The sequence below is a fragment of the Ceratotherium simum genome, chromosome 16 (genome assembly GCF_057802395.1).
Source record: "Ceratotherium simum simum isolate JZ-2026a chromosome 16, ASM5780239v1, whole genome shotgun sequence".
In the NCBI taxonomy this organism is placed as follows: Eukaryota; Metazoa; Chordata; class Mammalia; order Perissodactyla; family Rhinocerotidae; genus Ceratotherium; species Ceratotherium simum.
This window is the reverse complement of record NC_141915.1, coordinates 48,283,913-48,304,953: the sequence shown is the minus strand read 5'-3', so window position 1 is coordinate 48,304,953 and position 21,041 is coordinate 48,283,913. Positions and strand designations below refer to the sequence as shown.

The 21,041-nt window shown below is 43.0% G+C and overlaps 1 protein-coding gene across 9 annotated transcripts in view; it reads right to left on the bottom strand.

The window, feature by feature from the left end:
• The window catches only part of HELZ (helicase with zinc finger), a 154,767-nt gene extending 139,275 nt beyond the window's left edge, over positions 1-15,492 (bottom strand). For 4 of the 9 annotated variants that reach the window (XM_087441458.1, XM_087441459.1, XM_087441457.1 and 1 more), the window contains exons 1-3: positions 15,437-15,492; positions 14,082-14,137; positions 9,811-9,867 (exon numbers count right to left, since the gene is read on the bottom strand). The gene's annotated coding sequence lies outside the window, so the exon portion shown is untranslated. Of the gene's footprint in view, positions 1-9,565; positions 9,638-9,810; positions 9,868-14,081; positions 14,138-15,436 lie in introns of all 9 variants that reach the window. The other 5 variants (XM_087441456.1, XM_087441464.1, XM_087441463.1 and 2 more) reach the window with 2 other exon arrangements.
• Between the last annotated feature and the right edge of the window lie 5,549 nt (positions 15,493-21,041).

The window sequence follows — 21,041 nt, the reverse complement described above, 5'->3', positions numbered from 1 at the left end:
ACTACATCAAACTAAAAAGCTTCTGCCAGGCAAGGGAAACCACGAACAAAACGAAAAGACAACACACCAACCGGGAGAAACTATTTGCAAATCATATATCTGACAAGAGGTTAATCTCCAAACTATATAAAGAACTCAAACAACTCAACAATAAAAAAACAAACAACCCAATCAAAAAACTGGGCAAAGGGGGGCCAGCCTGGTGGCACAGTGGTTAAGTTCGCACACTCCGCTTCGGTGGCCTGGGGTTCGCAGGTTCGGATCCCGGGTGCAGACGGACGCACCACTCATCAAGCCACGCTGTGGCAGGCATCCCACACACAAAATAGAGGAAGATGGGCACAGATGTTAGCTCAGAGCCATTCTTCCTCACAAAAAATAAAATAAAATAAAAAAATTTTTTTTTAAAATGGGCAGAGGATATGAACAAACATTTTTGCAAGGAAGATATACAGATGGCCAACAGGCACATGAAAAGATGTTCAACATCACTAATTATTAGGGAAATGCAAATCAAAACCACAATGAGATATCACCTCTCACTCATCAGAATGGCTATAATTAACAAACAAGAAATAACAAGTGTTGGAGAGGATGTGGAGAAAAAGGAACCCTCATACATTGCTGGTGGGGATGCAAACTAGTGCAGCCACTTTGGAAAACAGTATGGAGATTCCTTAAAAAATTAAAAATAGAAATACCATGTGATCCAGCTATCCCACTACTGGGTATTTATCCAAAGAGTATGAAATCAACAATTCAAAGAGATTTATGCACCCCTATGTTCAGTGCAGGATTATTCACAATAGCCAAGACATGGAAGCAACCCAAGTGCCCATCAACTGATGAATGGATAAAGAAGATGTGGTCTATATATACAATGGAAAACTACCCAGCCATAAAAGACAAAATCATGCCCTTTTTGACAACATGGATGGACCCTGAGGATATTATGCTAAGCAAAATAAGCCAGACAGAAAACGACAAACACCTCATTATTTCACTCATATGTGGAAGATAAACACACACGTGGATAAGAATAGATTAGTGATTACCAGAGGGGACGGGGGTGGGGGGAGGGCAAAAGGGGTAAAGGGGCACATACGTATGGTGACGGATAAAAACCAGACTATTGGTGGTGAGCATGATGCAGTCTATACAGAAATTGATATGTAATAATGTACACCTGAAATCTACACAATGTTATAAGCCAATATGACCTCAACAAAATAACTAAATTTAAAAAAAACTCAGAACAGAATTTCCTACAGAAAGAGTGTTGAGAAAAGGGGTTACTGGAAAGATGTAAAGTAAAGAAAGCAGGTTACAAAATAATATTTATAATGTAATCTTATTTTGTAAGTAAAAACAAGCAGATTGTAAAATAATATAGTCTATAATCTCATTTTTACACAATATACATTTATATGCATAGAATATTTTACATAAAAAGCCAAGAGAGACATGAAACAAAATATTAGAAGTGAATATCTCCTTCCCCAAAACCCACAACTCCAGTCTAATGATGGGGAAAAACGTCAGACAAACCCAAATTGAGGGACCAGGACTCTTCAAAATTGTCATAAAAACAAGGAAATTGTAAAAAACTGTCATAGCCCAGAGTACACGACAACTACATTCAATGTGGATCCTGAATAGATCTTTGAACAGAAAAAGGGCTTCAGTGGAAAAACTGGGGAAATCCAAATAAAATCTGGAAATCAATTAATACTAATGTTCCAATGATGGTTTCTTAAATTTGACAAAGGTGCCATAGAAATGTAAGATGTTAACAATGGGGGAAACTGGGTGATGAGTATATGGGAATTCTGACCAACATTTACAACTTTCCGTAAATCTAAAATTATTCCAAAACTAAAAGTCCACTAAAAAATTAACAGTGGGTATCCCTGATAGGTAGATTACAGATTTTTTTTAATTCATCTGCATTTTCTAATTTTTCAACAAGCAATATGCTTCAATGTCATGAAAAACAAAGAGGGGAAGGGGTAACTATTCTAGATTAAAAGAAACTAAAGAAACATAATAACCTAAAGAAATAAAATATGTTTTGGGAATAAACAGGGAATTTATATATGGACTTGATATTTGATAATATAACTATCGGTATTATTTAATTATTTTCTTAGGTGTGATGATATTATGCTTATGAAGAAAAATGTTCTCATTCTTAGGAGATACATGTTGAAGTATGGATGAAGTGCCATCCAAGATGTCTGCCACTTACTTTCACTTGGCTCAGGAAAAAAACTATCTATTTAGACAAAGAAAGAGAGAGAAGGCAAATTATGGCAAAATGCTAACAAGTGGGTGTTGATCATACTCTTCTTTCAACTTTGCTACAGATCTGAAGATTTTCATAATACAGTAATCCCCTTTACCCGCAGTTTCACTTTCCGTGGTTTCAGTTGTCCACTGTCAACCATGGTTTGAAAATATTAAATGGAAAATTCCAGAAATAAACAATTCATACATTTTAAATTGAGTGCCATTCTGAGTAGCAGGATGAAATCTCGCCCCTTCCTGCGCCTTCCCACGCAGGACATGAATCATCCCTTTGTCCAGCCAATCCATGCTGTATATGCTACCTGCCTGTTAGTCAGTAGCCGTCTAGGTTACCAGATGGACTATTGCAGTATCACAGACCTTGTGTTCAAATAACCCTTATTTTACTTAATAATGTCTTCAAAGCCAACTTTATTAGCTATTGTTTTTAATCTTTTACTGTGCCTAATCTATAAATTAGACTTTATCATAGGTATGTAGGTATAGGAAAAAACATAGTATATATAGGGTTCGGTACTATCTGTGGTTTCCGGCATCCACTAGGAGTCTTGGAACATATCTTCTATGGATAAGGGGGGGACCACTGTATAAATTAAACTAACAGTTTATTTTAACTTAAAAAAGTAATTCAGGGGCCGACCTGGTGGCATAGTGGTTAAGTTTGCATGCTCTACTTCAGTGGTCCGGATTTGCAGGTTAGGATCTCAGGCACGGACCTATGCACTGCTTATCAAGCCATGCTGTGGCAGGCATCCTACATATAAAGTAGAGGAAGATGGGCATGGATGTTAGCCCAGGGCCAGTCTTCCTCAGCAAAAAGAGGAGGATTGGCAACAGATGTTAGCTCAGAGCTAATCTTCCTCACCAAAAAAAAAAAGTAATTCAAAACCCAACTAATCCAGAAGTTATAATTTTCCCTTAAATATAAAATATATTCTAATTTTATGCACTGCTTAATTTATTCTTTCCAAATTAAAAAAAATGATAGGAAAGGAGTGACTTATTTCATATAAGAAATTATAGTGAATATTCAGGAGTAATATTTAGGTTTCCTTCAAATTGATATTGAATATAGTCTTTTTATTTTTTTTTTATTTTTTATTTTTTTATTTTTTTTAAAGCTTAGTTTATTTCTTTTTTTTTTTTTTTTTAATTTTTATTTATTTATTTTTTTCCCCCAAAGCCCCAGTAGATAGTTGTATGTCATAGTTGCACATCCTTCTAGTTGCTGTATGTGGGACTTGGCCTCAGCATGGCGGGAGAAGCGCTGGGTCTGTGCACGCCCGGGATCCGAACCCGGGCCGCCAGCATCAGAGCGCACGCACTTAACCGCTAAGCCACGGGGCCGGCCCATGAATATAGTCTTTTTAATCAGCTGAGTAGTTTATACCGATCTTGAGCTAATTTCTAACTTATCTAGTTTTTTAAACATATATGTTTACAGGCATATCTCATTTTATTGTGCTTCACAGATATTGCCTTTTTTACAAATTGAAGGTTTGTGGCCACCCTGCATCGAGTAAGTCTATTGGCACCATTTTTCCATCAGCATTTGCTCACTTCATGTCTCTGCCACATTTTGGTAATTCTCACAATATTTCAAACTTTTTCATTATATTATACTTCTTATGGTGATCTGTGATCAGTGATCTTTGATGTCACTATTATAATTCTTTTGGGGTGCTACAAACCTCACCCATACCAGATGGTGAACTTAATAAATGTACGTTCTGACTGCTCCACCGACCAGCCATTCCTCCATCTCTCTCCCTCTCCTCGGACCTCCCTATTCCCTGAGACACAACAATATTGAAATTAGGCCAATTAATAACTCTACAATGGCCTCTAAGTGTTCAAGTGAATGGAACAGTCACAAGTCTCTCACTCTAAATCAAAAGCTAGAAATGAGTAAGCTCAGTGAGAAAGGGAGGTGGAAAGCTGACAGGCCAAAAGCTAGGCCTCTTGTGCCAATTAGCCAAGTTGTGAATGCAAAGGAAAAGTTCTTGCAGGAAATTAAAAGTGCTACTCTAGTGAACCCACGAATAATAAGAAAGCGAGACAGCCTTATTGCTGATAAGGATAAAGTTTTAGTGGTCTGGATAGAAAGCAAACCAGCAACAACATTCCCTCAGGCCAAAGTCTAATCCAGAGCAAGGCCCTAACTCTTCTTCAATTCTATGAAGGCTGAGAGAGGTGAGGAAGCTGCAGAAGACAAGTTTGAAGCTAGCAGAGGTTGGTTCATAAGGTTTAAGGAAAGAAGCCGTCTCCATAACATAAAAGTGCAAGATGAAGCAGCAAGTGCTGATGTAGAAGCTGCAGCAAGGTATCCAGAAGATCTAGCTAAGATGATTAATGAAGATGGCTACACTAAACGACAGATATTCAATGTATATGAAACAGCCTTATATTGGAAGAAAATGCCATCTAGGACTTTAATAGCTAGAAAAGAGAAGTCAATGCCTGGCTTCCAAGCTTCAAGAGACAGACAGACTCTTGTTAGGGACTAATGCAGCTGGTGACTTTCACCTGAAGTCACTGCTCATTTACTATTCTAAAAATCCTAGGGCCCTTAATAATTATGCTAAATCTACTCTGCCTGCGCTCTATAAATGGAACAACAAAGCCTGGATGACAGCACATCTGTTTACAACATGGTTTACTGACTATTCTAAGCCCACTGTTGAGACCCACTGCTCAGAAAAAAAGACTCCTTTCAAAATGTTACTACTCACTGACAATGCACCTGGTCACCCAAGAGCTGTGATGGAGATGTACAACAATATTAATGTTTTTTTCATGCCTGCTAATACAGCATTCATTCTGCAGCCCACAGATCAAGGAGTCATTTCTACTTTCAAGTCTTATTACTGAAGAAATACATTTTGTAAGGCTATAGCTGCCATAGATAGTGGTTCCTATGATGGATCCGAGCAAAGTAAATTGAAAACCTTCTGGAAAGAATTCACCATTCTAGATGCCATTAAGAAGATTCGTGATTCATAGGATGAGGTCAAAACATAAACGAGTCTGCAAGAAGTTGATTTCAACCCTCATGAATGACTTTGAAGGGTTCAAGACACTTCAGTGGAGGAAGTAACCACAGATGTGGTGGAAACAGCAAGAGAACTAGAATTAGAAGTGGAGCATGAAGATGTGACTGAATTGCTGCAATCTCATGATAAAATTTGAACAGATGTGGAGATGCCTCTTATGGACGAACAAAGAAAGTGGTTTCTTGAGATGGAATCTACTCTTGGTGAAGATGCTCTGAAGACTGCTGAAATGACAAAAAAGGATTTAGAGTATTACATAAACTTAGTTGATAATTGATAAACCAGCAGCAGGATTTGAGAAGACCGATTCCAATTTTGAAAGTTCTGCTGTGGGTTAAATGCTATCAAACAGTACCGCATGCTACAAAGAAATTGCCCGTGAAAGGAAGAGTCAATCGATGCAGCAAACTTCACTGTTGTCTTATTCTAAGAAATTGCCACAGCCACCCCAACCCTCAGCAACCACCACACTCATCAGTCAGCAGCCAACATGGAGATAAGACCCTCCACCAGCAAAAAGGTTACGACTCACTGAAGGCTCAGATGATGGTTAGCATTTTTTAGCTTTAATTAAGGTATGTATATTGATTTTTTAGACATAATGCTATTGCACACTTAATAGACTACAGTATAGCATAAACATAACTTTAAAAAAAAATTTTTTTCTTAGCTTTTTTTTTGTGTGTGTGAGGAAGATTAGCCCTGAGCTAACATCCATTGCCAATCCTCCTCTTTTTTGCTGAGGAAGATTGGCCCTGAGCTAATATCTGTGCCAATCTTCCTCTGTTTTGTAATGGGACGCCGCCACAGCATGGCTTGATGAGCGGTGCAAAGGTCCACACCTGGGATCCAAACCTGTGAACCCCACGCTGGCAAAGTGGAGCGTGTAAACATAACCACTACGCCGCCGGGCCAGCCCCAAACATAACTTTTATATGCACTGGGAAACAAAAAGATTCATGTGACTTGCTTTATTGTGATATTCACTTTATTGCAGAATTTTATTGTGGAACTCCCAGGTACACCTGTATTTGAATACAATTGTCTTATCCCTTAAAGAAGCTGGACAGAAGATTAAATAACCCAGGAGACACAGTTGGAGATTATAAAGAACTATCGGAAATAGGGTCACTGGCAGAATAGAAGAGCAGATCTCTCAGAAAGCTGCATTTCATGTTCCCTAGCACAGATATAGTTCACCTTGAGCCTAAGATACAGTATACACACATCTGCCCAAGATGCCTTTCTCCAGTTGAGAAAGTGAAAATGCTAAGGCCTAGGAGAACCTACTCTTTGCTGTCTACTGCTAATTAATTAGAAATCTTTAATATCACTTCTAGTCCTGAAATTCTATTATTCTACATAAAACACCTTTAAAACAGATATATGTTATCACTTCACACCCATTAGGATGGCTACTATCAAAAAAAACAGAAAATAACAAGTGTTGGCGAGGATGTGGAGAAAGTGGAACCCTTGGGCATTGCTGGTGGGACATAAAATGGTGCCACTGCTGTGGAAAACAGCATGGTGATTCCTCAAACAATTAAACATAGAATTACCATATGATCCAGCAAATCCACTTCTGGGTATTTCCCAAAAAAAGTGAAAGCAGGGACCCGAAGAGATATTGGTACACCTACGTTCATAGCAGCATTATTCACAATAGCCAAAAGATGGAAGCAACCCAAGTGTCTATCAACAGATGAATGGATTAAAAAAATGTAGTATTTACATACAATGGCATATTATTTAGCCTTAAAAAGGAAGGAAATCCTGACACATGTTACAACATAGATAAACCTTGAAGACATTATGTTAAATGAAATAAGCCATACCCAAAGGACAAATACTGTATGACTGCACTTATACTGAGGTACCTAGAGTAGTCAAATTCATAAAGACAGCAAGTAGAATGGTGATTGCTGGGGGCTTGGGGAGTGAGGAATGGAGAGCTGGCATTAAATAGGTACAGAGTATCAGTCTGGGAAGATGAAAAAGTTCTGGAGGTGGATGGTGGTAATAGTGTCACAACATGAATGTACTTAATGACACTGAATTGTAAATTTCAAATTTACATTTCCATAAAATGAAAAATTTTGTGTATATTTTACCAAAATTTAAAAAAAATAACAAGTGCACAAGCCACAATACCCTTATTATAAGCAGTAAGGCCCATGTCCTAATCACATGCAAACTTAAGGAATGCTCATTGCCCATTTCCCAATATGCCCTGCCCACGAAGGAGGACTGAGAGCTGGCAGAGCAGAGCCAGAGCCAGAGGTGGGAAACTGGTCCTGAAATGAGTCCCACTAAATAAACTTAGAAACGCCAGGGCCGGCCCCATGGCTTAGCGGTTAAGTGCACGCACTCCGCTACTGGCGGCCCGGGTTCAGATCCTGGGTGCACACTGACGCACTGCTTCTCCAGCCATGCTGAGGCCGCGTCCCACATACAGCAACTAGAAGGATGTGCAACTACGACATACAACTATCTACTGGGGCTTTGGGGGAAAAAAGGGAGGAGGAGGCAATAGATGTTAGCTCAGAGCCGGTCTTCCTCAGCAAAAAGAGGAGGATTAGCATGGATGTTAGCTCAGGGCTGATCTTCCTGACCAAAAAAAAAAAAAAGAAAAGCCAAAGCACAGGGTAAGGTCCAGAGCGGCCAGCAAAGGCAGGCTAGGGAAGAGAAGGCAAAGGCAGAAGGAAGGGAATCCCACAGGGCATGGGCAGCTGACAAGACTGCAGAGGGATAGCAAAGCTGTGAGAAAAAGGAAAAACAGAGAGTAAGAGAGATCAGAGAAGGAAATTCTCTGATAAGGAAAGAAAGGAGAGTAGGGAAAAAGGAAAAAGAGAATTATAAGCAAGAAGAGGATTCATTCAAGAAGAGGTCCTGACCAAGTGCCAGCAGAAAGATAACTTCCTTCCACTGAGGTGGACATTTGTATCTAAAGAAACCAAGAAAGTTGGCGAAGCCTATAAAAACTTAAGAGGAAAAGTATTTTTCTATGAAAAAATACTAACATGCCCCCATCTACAGAGAACTATTGCCATTTTTTTCACTTGCTTTTGTTTGGTGTTTTTATGAGAACACTTATTTGTTTGGAAATAATTTCAACCTGGGCCTAACTTTTTTATTTGTATCAAACACCAGTATGCCAGGAATGAGTTCACGATATTCTATGGCATAGGGGTTAGGAGTATAGGCTTGAAGTCAGATCTGCCTGAATTTGAATCCTGGTATTTTGACCTGACACAATCTGCATAAAAATTTGCCTTGCTCTCCAAATCCACAAAATGGGGATAATAATACTACCTACCTCACAAGAGTGTTGCAAGAATTAAATAAGTCAAAATGTGAAAGCACTTAGTGCCTGGCCCACACTAATCACTATAAAAGTATTAGCTTACTATTATCCTCTACATCTAGAACATGAGCTCCACAGAGCTGGGATTTTGTCTGTTTTGTTCACTGTTGAAGCCCCAGGTTATGCCTGACATAACAAGTATTTGTTGAAAAATAAAAATTTGTTGAATAATATAAACTTCATGCCAACAACACAGAAGCCCAAAGGAACAGCACTACCTAGGAAGGCAAGTCATTTTATTAACAGCTAAAACTTTCTGGAGCTGGTGATTTCTAACAAAAGACTAGTATTGAAAATACCTCAAAAAATAATTTTAGCACCAACGCCCCACAAGGACAATATTAAAAGTCTTCTAATTGTTTTTCTGTACTACTACCATTTTCTAAGTTTAATAATGAAAGACCAAGACTCTATAATGGCCCAAGAAGATTAATTAGATTAATTACTGTGAAATAATAAATACTCAAGACTAAATTGTCTTTCTTAGCAGGGCATTTTAGCAAAAGATAAATAATTTGAAGGATTACTACAACCATTGTATGGAGGGAGTACAACCATTAGGGGAAAAGTTTAATCTTTTGTTTCTACTAATGTGCTCTCAGTATCTAAGGGCCTCAAAAATGCAGATATATACAGTCATTCATGACAATACATACATAGCAGACAACAAGAAAAACAAACAATTCAATATTTAACCAAGCTCATCAGAGCACAGGGTGATTACTTCTCAAGAATGTTGACACAAAAACTGAAGGACCTCTCAAGTTCCAATCATATGCAGATAGGTTGAGCCCCTGTGCAGCTACTCATTTGGAACAGAAGTGGAAGGTTAACCTACCCTCACTTCTCTTCAAACTGACAAAGCAGCAGGCAGTCTCTTCAGAGTATGTTCATCATCATCCAGTCTGTTCTAGAAGTAGCCAATTCAATCAGCAGCCACGTCTTCAGATTACCACTGTTTCACTACTGCCCTACATCATCCCACCTCACTCTTTCTGTCCAGACACTCTCATCTAGCTTAAGTCTCTCTTGTCTCTTTCTCAGGCATTACCAAGTTCTTGTTTTCTAAATAAGGCTACTCACCTGCAGTTCACTGCACTGGGTATCACCCAAATAGCCCATCAGAGCTCTTTATAATTTCTGAAAGAGAGAGAAGGAAGCTTTTAAATACGTAGTAGAAAACACCATTGCTGATATATCAGTTCTGAAGCATTTGTATCCAGTATTCCCAGCATATGGTCTTTTGGTCCATAGCAGTTCAATAAAATGTAGCATAACCAGCCAGGACCAAGAGTCCTGAGATAAGAGTCCAGAGATAAAAGTTTGGTTTAATGTTGCTACTACTGAGCAGTGTGACCTTGGGTAAGTCACTTGACTTCTCCAGGGCCTAAATTTCCTCAATTGGAAAATAAGACACTTAGACTAGATAGAAGCAGCAGAGCACATTACAATGGAAAGAGTACAGGCTTTCCAAGACAGAAGGCCAGCACCACTACTTATTAGTCTTGTGATGTTATATTAGTTCACATTTAGCCTAAATTTCCTCCTTTGCAAAACAGAAATAACAATAACTCTCTTGGAGTTGTTATGAGAATTAAAGGAGAGATAATGAGTTATAAAAAGTCTCTTGTAAATATACTGTGCAGCTGATCATAAAATTCCACAGACGGTAATTATTACCATTACCCCCAGCCCTAAGGTTATATGAATTCAATTCACATTTATTTCCTTAAAAGATCAACAAATCAAAACTTTACCAACCTGACAATGGAATTAACCACTTGAGTGTTTTACTAACAATTCAATTAGTTACCTTATATTTTAAATTGATGGTAGTTTAAGATTATCAGTATTACTTAACGTCACAGTAAATAAGAACAGAATAGACCCCACGTAACATCTAAACTGGTTCAGTGCCCAAGCCTTCCCTGACTTCTCCCTCTGCTTTCACTACTGCCAGTATACCTCAGCAATAGAGAGGTCTCCCAAAAGCCAAAGGACACTGTTTTCTGTGGTCAGCTCAGGGTAGCACAAGTAAAGATGAAGGGGAACAGAGGCTGGTTTTTTTTTTATCTTTTTTACTTTCTACACTTAAGTACTGCTCAAATTTGTTTACCATAGCATGCATCAGTTTTGCATAAAAATAAATATTTTTTTAAAACTATATTAGTTACACATATTGCCTACTGACAGGAAGCTCGCCTTACAAGAATATTTTCACCACAAGGAGAACTGCCACAGAAGAAAGCAAAAAGGAAAATTCAGATGTGCCAAGAACACCTAAAATATGGCACAAAAATAACAAAAATCACAAGCATTCACACTTTAGAATGGTTCAGTCAAAAAATATGCCATGCATTCTTTGAAGAACCTAATGATGAGTCGGGGGGGTTTTTTGTTCAAAAGCAAGAATATACAAACTCTGGTTTTACCAGACAACTTCCTGACCCAGTGTAATTTACACGAGTAATCGAGTTGGTATGACTATTTGGTAGTATGCTGAAAAACTTTCAATTTATTTTAGACAATTGATAGCTTAAAAAAATTATTACATACATATAAGTCTTCATTAAAAATTTTTTCAATAAGTCTTCATGTTACATCTACAATATTATTTTTAAGAGTAATACTGACTCTATTAAATTCAGGATTACTCAAAAGTATTATCCCAGCCACCCTTGAAGTGATACACCACTGTTTTATGCTACTTCTAGCCAATGCTACAGAAATAATCCTGACTACACCCATCAATTTAAACGCACTGTAAGCTGGTGTGACCACACTCTCCACATATATCATAGTTCTCTCCTAGAAAACATTTCAAAATATTACTTAGAAATCAAATTATATTTGCATGTGCACTTATCTAAGTTTATGAAAATAAACAACCATAACAATCTGCTTATAATTTAAGTAGCTCCTCCCCCTCTCTTATTTATCAATAAGTTGAATAAACTTCGCCCAAAATATTCTATGCATTTGAAACAACAGGCAAAGAATCTTATTTCTTTGTCTTGGGCCTGTATTTGGATCTTAAATATAGTCTGCCAGGCAATTATAGACTAATTTGCATTTAATATTAATACCAAGCCTACTTCTTAAACAGAAAACAAAAATGCACATATAAGATCTAGTCTACTTATTTGTAGGTCCCTCTGCAATATTCTTAGCCTTTCATGAATATTCTGTATATTTTTAAACTACACAAGGCCCTTTGCAAGTAGGAATGATTTCTCCTGTTGTTTTGGCCTCTCCAGGAAAACAATGGACAGTCCATAAACGTATACAAATTTTAAAACAATGTGGATTGAATATTTGTGGTATTAGAAAACGAAACTTCTTGCTAACAATTGCAAAAACCAAGTTTACCAGCTGATAGAGAGGTACTGACTCCCAAAAACTACAGCCTTACCTAAAAATAGTGTCCTAGCTTCCCAGCCAAAAGGACAGACTAAAAAAGCTACGTCTTTATTCAGCTCAAAGACACAGACTCTACTTCAGCACAACCTTCAATACTATGGTATTTCCCATTTTAGACTACTTTGTGTAACAGCTTGTTTGGTGGCCAACCACTAACTTCACTTGCAAGTGAATACTAACACTTCAAATGGTCTACATGTGTGAAAAGTGTGGAAAATGTCTTGACACAATTCAGGCCAAACAACACTAGCCACACAAGATTATCTATTTCTAAATATCCAAATTTAGACTACAAATAAACATCTCCATAGGCCAAAAAGCAGATCATTGGTTCCTTTCCACAAAGTAATCCGTAAATTGAAAAAAAAAATAAAAGATAAAAGGTTCAGATTGGGAAGTCTAAGGCATGAATATGCCTCCATCTGTAAACTGAAAATAAATAAATTTAAAAATCCATATTTGCTCTGCCAAGAATAAAAATAAAAATATATGTAATACACACAAGCACTGCTGAGTCTCAACCACAAGTAAACGTGGTGTGTGCACTTACAAAAGGATCTTGGTTTATGTCCACCTTCCTCTCCCAAGTTTGTTTTTAAAGGCAAAATGTCAATTTTATGCCTCAATATGAAAAAAAATTAAGCACAGCTTATTCTTCTCAAACAGATGTTGTGATAGATATGAAAAGTTTGTGGGAGGATTTCAAAATCCAAAGGGTACCCAGATGTGTTAGAGGAAAAAAAAACAATAGACCATAATAACTTATATTTTCTCAATAAAGCATAGTAAAATACTTTTTTTTTTCCCCCCAAAGCCCCAGTAGATAGTTGTATGTCATAGCTGCACGTCCTTCCAGTTGCTGTATGTGGGACACGGCCTCAGCATGGCCAGAAAAGTGGTGCGTCCCTGCGCACCCGGGGTCCGAACCCGGGCCACCAGCAGCGGAGCGCACGCACTTAACCGCTAAGCCACGGGCCAGCCCGTAAAATACTTTTAAAGTTGGAAAATTGCTTGTAAAAAAATGTAAAATTAGCAAACTTCTCTCCTTCTCTCCAGTACGGAATACTAACTGTTCACTAACACTATATCAATAACGTCCTATAAATCCAAAGCATTACGGGCCGGCCCCATGGCTTAGCGGTTAAGTGCCAACGCACTGCTTCTCCGGCCATGCTGAGGCCGTGTCCCACATACAGAAACTAGAAGGATGTGCAACTATGACATACAACTATCTACTGGGGCTTTGGGGGAAAAAATAAATAAATAAATAAAAATTATTAAATCCAAAGCATTATAAATTAGATAAAATAAAGCAACACTTTGAATTCACACACCACGTGTGACTCAAAAGTAACGACAAACCAGTCTTACCCCTAATAAGCTAAACAAAACTCAACATTATAATTTTTATTTCAAAATAACTGTGAGACAGACAAATACTATTCCATTTTTCAGAAAACAAAAGCAGGAGTGACTGACTTGCCTAAAATAATCATTTCCAAAGGAAACGGTGTACTTTACAAACTGTGGACACAACAAAATCCACATATACAATCACTAACACTCAATGTAGAATAAGTGATGGACACCAAAACAGATAAAATTAAGACATCCAATTAAAGTTACACAAGGAAATTTAAACAGGCAAACTATAATTAACCCTGGTGAAGATACTGATCAAGGATAGCTGCAAATAACATTTGGCTCTGGATAAGCTCCACTACAGTTAAGTACGTTGGAGCCACTGAAAAGTTGGGTACATCTGACACAGTTTTCCTTTCTAAATCTAGCCCTGCCTATACACCCATTTGACTGAGAGAGATATTCGGAAAATAAAGATGGCCCCATCAAATTACTTAGTTTCAGCCTCACCCTTATGAGTTAATTAAAATAAAGAAGGATAAAAGGTTAACCATTTTTAACTGCAGTCTCACCTTACACATCTCACCAGCACTGTAGTTCTTTAGTGATCAATTACTTCATCCAATTCCTGGGGCAAATAGAAAAGTAAAATGTGTCTACACAACCCAGTAACAGATATGATCAGTAGCAAACATTTTAGCAGCCTGAAGTGAAGGGACATCTAAATTTCAAGGGGAAAAAGTTACCAAAATGGTACAGTATGCAGCTTTGTAAATGAGTCTGTTTTACTTTAAAATAAAAACATTTCCCTTCTGTGTGACAAAAGAATAGACTATAAAATGCTCTTAAAATCCAAAGTACAAAAAAGTCCTCTCTTTAGCACTGACTGACCTTACTTTCAAAAAAGAAAAGAAGAAATGAAGGAAAAGAAACCTCATTAATACGAGTTTGAGAGAGCAAAATTAAGAAAAAACTAGCCAGGACAACTCACCTCCACCCCGCCCCCCCAGCCCAGGAATCCATTGTCTCTATAAAGTTACACAAATTATATCAATGATCTGCTTGAAAAGTGTAAGTACTGAGGGAGAAGGAATAACAATTTTGAGTTTCCAACAAAACCTGAGGATCCCCATCCAAAAAGAATCCTAAGACCCTGGCCTCCAGCCCCGTCTGAAGGATCCTCAGCAAAGGGGACGGTGCAGAAGGCTCAAATAATTTGGGGGGAAAGAATCAAAGTTCCCTAGATAAAACTGCAGTCCCTTAGCCCTAAAAAGGGGAGTCTTAAAGGAATCTCCAGGAACGGAGAGTCTGTTTTTATTTTTGTTGATGTGCTTGTGGGCCAATGAGCATTTCCGAGGAGGGGGCGGAGAAAGGGGGAAAGAAAGTGAAGCTCAGGCAACAGCCCTCGGCGGGGGAGGAGGGGGCGCACCCTGACCTACTTTTCCCGACGCCCACCCTCCGGCCCCCGCCCCACCCGGGTGGAAGTGCGAGCCCCGAGGGGGCCATCGAGCGGGGCGTGGGAGGCCCGCACGCTCCCCACCCCCAGCCGCGACCCGGAGGAGGGGAGCGTGCAAGGAGGCTCGTCTCCCCCTCCCGGAGTGCCCGGGGCTGGAGAAGCCTCCCGCAGGCTCGAGGCCCGGGTCTGCAAGGCCCCCTCCACGACCGGGGCCGAGGGCGCCGCGGCCCCCAGCGGAGGGGAAGGGGACTGAGGAGGGGAAGAAGCTGTAAACAGCCCCAGCGTCCGGGCCTCGCCTCGAAGAGCCCCGCTTCCCGGGCCCCGCCGCGGGCCGCCCGGGCCCCCAGCCCGCCCCGGGTCCGCCCCTCTCGGGGCCCGGGGGACCGGAGGGGAGTCCGGTCCCCTCCCTGGAGGGCTCCGGCAGCTCGCGGAGCGGTCCCAGCAGCGGAGAAGGGGGAAGTCAGGACTTACCTGTCATTACTTTCTACGCCATCTTGGATCCACTTGTCAACGTCCCCACAAAGCATTATGGGTAAGAAAGAGCCTTTAAAGTGACTCCCCCCCTCGGCCCCCGACTCCCGCCTCCCGCCGCCGGCGCCGCCCCTCCGGCCGCACCTCCCGCCCGGAAAGTTGCCCCCGGTGGCGGGCTGGGCCTGGCGCCCGCAGCCCGGCCCCTTCCCCTCCTCTGAGCTGTTTGCATTTAAAATTCGCCCCCATTTTTTAAATGTGGCTTTGGGTTTTTCCCTTTGCTCCAGCCCCTGGCCTCCCTTCCCCCTACCCCTCGCCTCCACGCCTGTTCCCTTTGCCCCGCCGCCCTCCTGCCCTGGCAGACACCACACGTCTGCATTTAATCAGCCCGAGGTTTGCCTGCTGCTGGCAGCAAAAAGCTGCTCATTGATTTATTTATGCGCATTTATGCGTCTGTTATTGCTCCAGATCTTCGGTGCACGGCGGCGAGCTCCTGCAGCCGGCTTCCCGCCCCCGGGCAGCCGGGGGTCGCCCTTAGGGCCCTGGAGTCCCGCAGCCCCGCAGATGTGCCGGCGCTCTGACTCCCGCATCCACGGACCGAAAGGCGCCTCTGTCCTGGCAAAGCACTCCGGGGCCGTCGGGCTCCGGGATCTGGGTGACGCTGTGTCCCCGAGTCAACCAGCGTCGAAGCGCGTTTGCGGGGGTCGGGGGGAAGGAATAAGCTAAATGCAACTTTTACGCCTGTTTACTCTCCCTCCCGCTGTCTCCTGCCCTCGGCCGGTAACGTGATCTGCGACCCTCCAGATGGGGACCCCTCCCCTAGGAATGTGGCTTTGGGCTCTGCCGAATCCTCCCTTTTACAGTCCGGGCTGCGTGCGGACTGTGACTTCCCGGGGCAGGTAACTTGGCGGCGCGGGCTGCGGGCTCCCGCCCGGACGTGCCTCCCATGTCAAGGCTCGGGGGAGGGTCCCCGAGAGGGTCCGGGGCAGGGAGGAGGGTGCGCCCGCCCAGGTGTACCTCCCGGGTCCCAGCGGGGCGGCGCGCCCAGGCGGCCGGGCGAGGGGAGGACTGCGGGCGCCACTCCCGACAGGGGTTGTGAGGGCACGCACAGAGTCGCCCGGCTGTAACGGGGTGCGCTGGAAGTAGGAGGCGCCGAGACGCCGCCCGGGGACCCGGTGGCCCGAGCGAGCGACCGACCCCGCAGCCCTCGGCCGCCGCTCGGGTTGGCGGGCTTTGCAGGGAAGCTGAGCTCTCTCCCCGACACTCGCCGCCGGCTTTCAGTGGCGCGGGGCTGGCAGAGCGCTCGCCCGCGCCCTCGCGCAGGGGTCGCCTTGCCCCTAGGAGCCCCTCGGTTAGATCCCCCGCTCCCTCAGTTCCCAGTACCTCTGCTGTCTGCTTTGCAGACTTTGGGGGCCTGCTCTGGTTGCTTTTTTTTTTTTCTTTCCAAGCGAGTTTTTACAAGGAGGTGTCCAAGGGAAAATCCTCCAGGACATCAATGCTTGCGAAACTGTATTCGGAACAAAATGCTGCTGAATGGCTCTGAAATTAGAAGAATGCACGGGCATGAAACCCTCCCTTCGGTGCACGGGGAGGGCCTGGGGCCTTGGGTCTACCCAAGGGTTTTTGGCTCCTCCAGACCCTACGAGAAGCCTCTCTCGAGGAACCTGGACGGTTGCTGACACGAGCCCTGCCCCCAGGCAGCTAAAAACTCCACCAGGCAATCCCGGCCTGCGGAGAAGAGTGAGGTGTAGACTCATTAAAGGATTGGCCCGGGGTCAGCCGTGAGGGAGGGAGCGAGGTAATGAGTCACTCCCGGCCAGCCGAGAACGCCGAGAACGCGGTGTGCCTGGGAGGGACCTCCCCTGAGTCACCCGCTTCTGAGCTCCAAATGAGTTGGGAAACGAGCCTGCAGCCAGGTTCTTCGACGTTCCAACGCCGGCAGCCACGAGGAGCCGTGGGCTAGGGGCCGGCACGCAGCGCCGCGCGGCCGTCTGCTGCTGCTCCCTGGAAAAGGAAATGCCCCTCCCCTCTAAAGAAGGCTCCGAAGTCTCCTCTTTGCAGGGTACCCCTGTTGCTCCTTTTCCATTTCCGCTTCAGCACTTAGCTAGCTACTCCAATGCACTGACTTAATGGATGCTTTGTGTTTACAGAGCACCGTTAGGTCTGTGGTCTGAGTTTCCCATAATTAAACACTAAATAAGCTGACGGCAAAGACCGTGCCCTGGAACGTTTCGTTAGTAGGTACCTTTCTTTGCCTGTTGTAGGCCTTGACCCTGAGAAGCACTCAACTTATGCGTCTGTCTGACTCATTCCTCCACTCCGGGGACCATCCTGGTCCATCCTTGCCTGTTGCCTGAACTAGATAGCCTCCTAACTCTTCTCCCTGCCTCCACTCTGCCTCCTACAGTCCATTCTTCTTCTGACCAACCCAGTGAGGTTTGCGAAGTGTTAAGGGAACCACGTGACTCCTCTGCTTAACCCTGCCAAAGGCGCCCCCATCACACTTGGAATAGACCCAAATTCCTAACCACGGCCTACAAGCTCCTGTGTGAGGTGGCTCCTGCCTCCCCTCCCTGGCTGTGATCAGCCACACTGGCCTTCTGTCTTCCTCTGTAGCACCCCAAGCTTCCTTCCCGCCAGAACCTGTTCCCCTGGATCTGATGATCATCATCTTTTCAACACTCAGGTCTCAGCTCAAAATGGCACCCCCTTGAAGAGGACTTGCATGATCCCCTTAACCAAAGCAGGTTGCTCTATTCTTTTACACTAGGTTAGAAATGTTCTCAGCCAGCCCTGATGGCCTAGTGGTTACAGTTCAGCACTCTAGCACACTGTGGTGGCCTGGGCATGCTTCCCGGTGGGGGAACCACACCACCCGTCTGTCAGTTGCCATGCTGTGGCAGTGGCTCACATAGAAGAACCAGAACAACTTACCATATACAACCGTACTTTGGGGAGGGAAAAAAAAAGAAATGTTCTTATTTGTCGATTTGTTGATTGTTAATTATCTGCCCCAAACCCATTGGAATATAAGCCCTGTAAGGACACAGGCCTTGTCTGGCTTGTTCACTCAGTGCCTAGATTAGGTCTTGGCACATATATAGGCACATAAATCTATATATTTGTTGAATGAATAACCAAACTTTTATTGAGGGAGGGGGCGGTGGTGAAAGAGAGTGCTGAAGGATGGAATGAGCTGCTGAGGGCCCTGTCCTTCATCTCTTCAGACCACTCCTCCTTGCACAGCTAGAGGTGGGCAGATAGGAATGGACCTGGGGGAAAACAGGCTCCTCGGCCAACATTAATAGTGCTCCATCCTGATTCTGATCTGATGAACACACAGCCCAAATAATTCTCCAGTCACCGCCAGCTCATCCTTCCTAGTTTTTTCCTCCTTATCCCCCTCACTGGCCATGCTCTTTTCTTTTCAGCCCCAAGGCTCAGTCCTTGAGTTTCTCTTCTTCAACTACACTGCTCCCCATTTCTTTCAGTCTCAAGGCTTTACATACCATCTTTACCCTGAGGAAGGACTCCAAACCTGTGGGTCCTTGTCCTGAGCTTTGGATTCCTGGCATCTCCACTTGGATCTCTCATAGACATCTCAAACTCAGCATGTCCAGAACTGAGTTCTTTTTTTTTTTTTTTTTTTGTGAGGAAGATCAGGCCTGAGCTAACATCTACCAATCCTCCTCGTTTTGCTTGAGGAAGACTGACCCTGGGCTAACATCCGTGCCCATCTTCCCCACTTCATATGGGACACTGCCACAGCATGGCTTGTCAAGCGGTGTGTCAGTGTGCGTCCAGGATCCGAAACAGCGAACCCCAGGCCGCCGCAGCAGAGCGCGCCCACTTAACCACTTGCGCCACCTGGCCGGCCCTGGAGCTGAGTTCTTTTTTTTTTATAATTTTATTTATTTATTTATTTTTCCACCAAAGCCCCAGTATATAGTTGTATGTCATAGCTGCACATCCTTCTAGTTGCTGTATGTGGGACACGGCCTCAGCATGGCCGGAGAAGCAGTGCGTCGGTGCGCGCCCGGGATCCAAACCCGAGCCGCCAGCAGCGGAGCGCGCGCACTAAACCGCTAAGCCACGGGGCCGGCCCTGGAGCTGAGTTCTTGATCTCCCCCAACAAATATGCTCCACCGTGGTCTTCCCCAGCTCCATTATTGGCAACTCGATCCTCAAAATTGCTCAGGTCACAATCCCTCCTGTCATTCTCTCAAACTCCACCTTCAATCCATCTGCAAATCCTACTTTGCCTTCAAAATGTATCCAGAATCTTACTGTTTCTCATCACTGCCATCATTGCCACTCTGGTCCAATCCACTATAATCTCCTCTCCTTTGCCCCCATCCAGCGTGTTCTCAACATAGCTGCATCTCTGGTCTTAATAAAATGCAAATCAAATCCTATCTCTCCTCTGCACTCGACCCTCTGATTTCTACTCATCTCCTTCAGAGGAAAAACCAGGGTCCCACACAATCTGCCTCCTCTCATCTCTTTGATCTCACACCCGCCTCTGTGGCCCTTGCTCTGCTTCAGCCATAATGGCCTCCTTTTTGTGTGTTCCCTCCTCCAGTAATATATCCACATGGCTCACTCCTTCGCATCCTTCAAGCCTTTGTTCACCCCAGTGAGTCCCTTTCTCATCATTCTATTTAAAATATCAATATTCCTCAACACACACACACTCTGTTTCTCTCTGGGTGTTTTTCACAGCATTTATTGCTTTCTACCGTAATTAGTAATCTGTTTAGTTATTCTATTACTTCTCTGTCTCTCTCCATGTGACGAGAAGCTTGCTGATCACCAAAGACTTATGTTTGTTGCTGAGAACTGCATTTCCCAGCTATGCTCTTGCATCTAGCTGGGACCACGTGACTAGATTTGCAAGTGGACTTAGAGCAAAAGTGTGACCGTGGAAATCTGCCTGACCAAAATTACATGCATTGGACTCTATGCTGAGCAGACAATAAACCTTTATTATGTTAATCCACTGAGAACTCATGATCTATTTGTTATAGCATCTAGCACCTTAATTATTACACCCTGGTTACTACAGCCCTCTAGAATGGAAGCTCACTGAAGGCAAGGACGTATATAGCTTTTGTTCATTAATGTGTCTATCTTCGGTGCCCAGATACAGCTTAGCATATAATAGGGACTTAATAAATATTTGTTGAGTGAATGAATTCCCTTTTTCATGACCATTCATGAAAATCAGTGAATGGTTGTCAACGAAAGGATCATGGGAAAGGATTTTTTTGTTTTTGTTTTTGTTTAAGAAGTAGAAACTGTGGATTTCTAGAAAATCATTGACTACAGGCTTTGGTAAGACTAGAGAGAGTCTCCTTTAATTTTGTTCTTCCCTGTTTTCACCTTTTTCTTCTCCTTTTCTTCCTCCTACTTTTCCACCACCTCCATCTCTATTTCACCCGTGATCCTTCACTCTCCCCTTCTCCTTTTCCCTCTCCTTTTTATTTGATAGATTTTCTTCTCTTTTTCTTCCCACTTAATCTAACAAGAATTCACTGACTATTAATTTGAGCCACTGTGAGTGCTCAGCCAGTGACTCTAAGTCACTTAAAATATAGTAGTGGGAGAT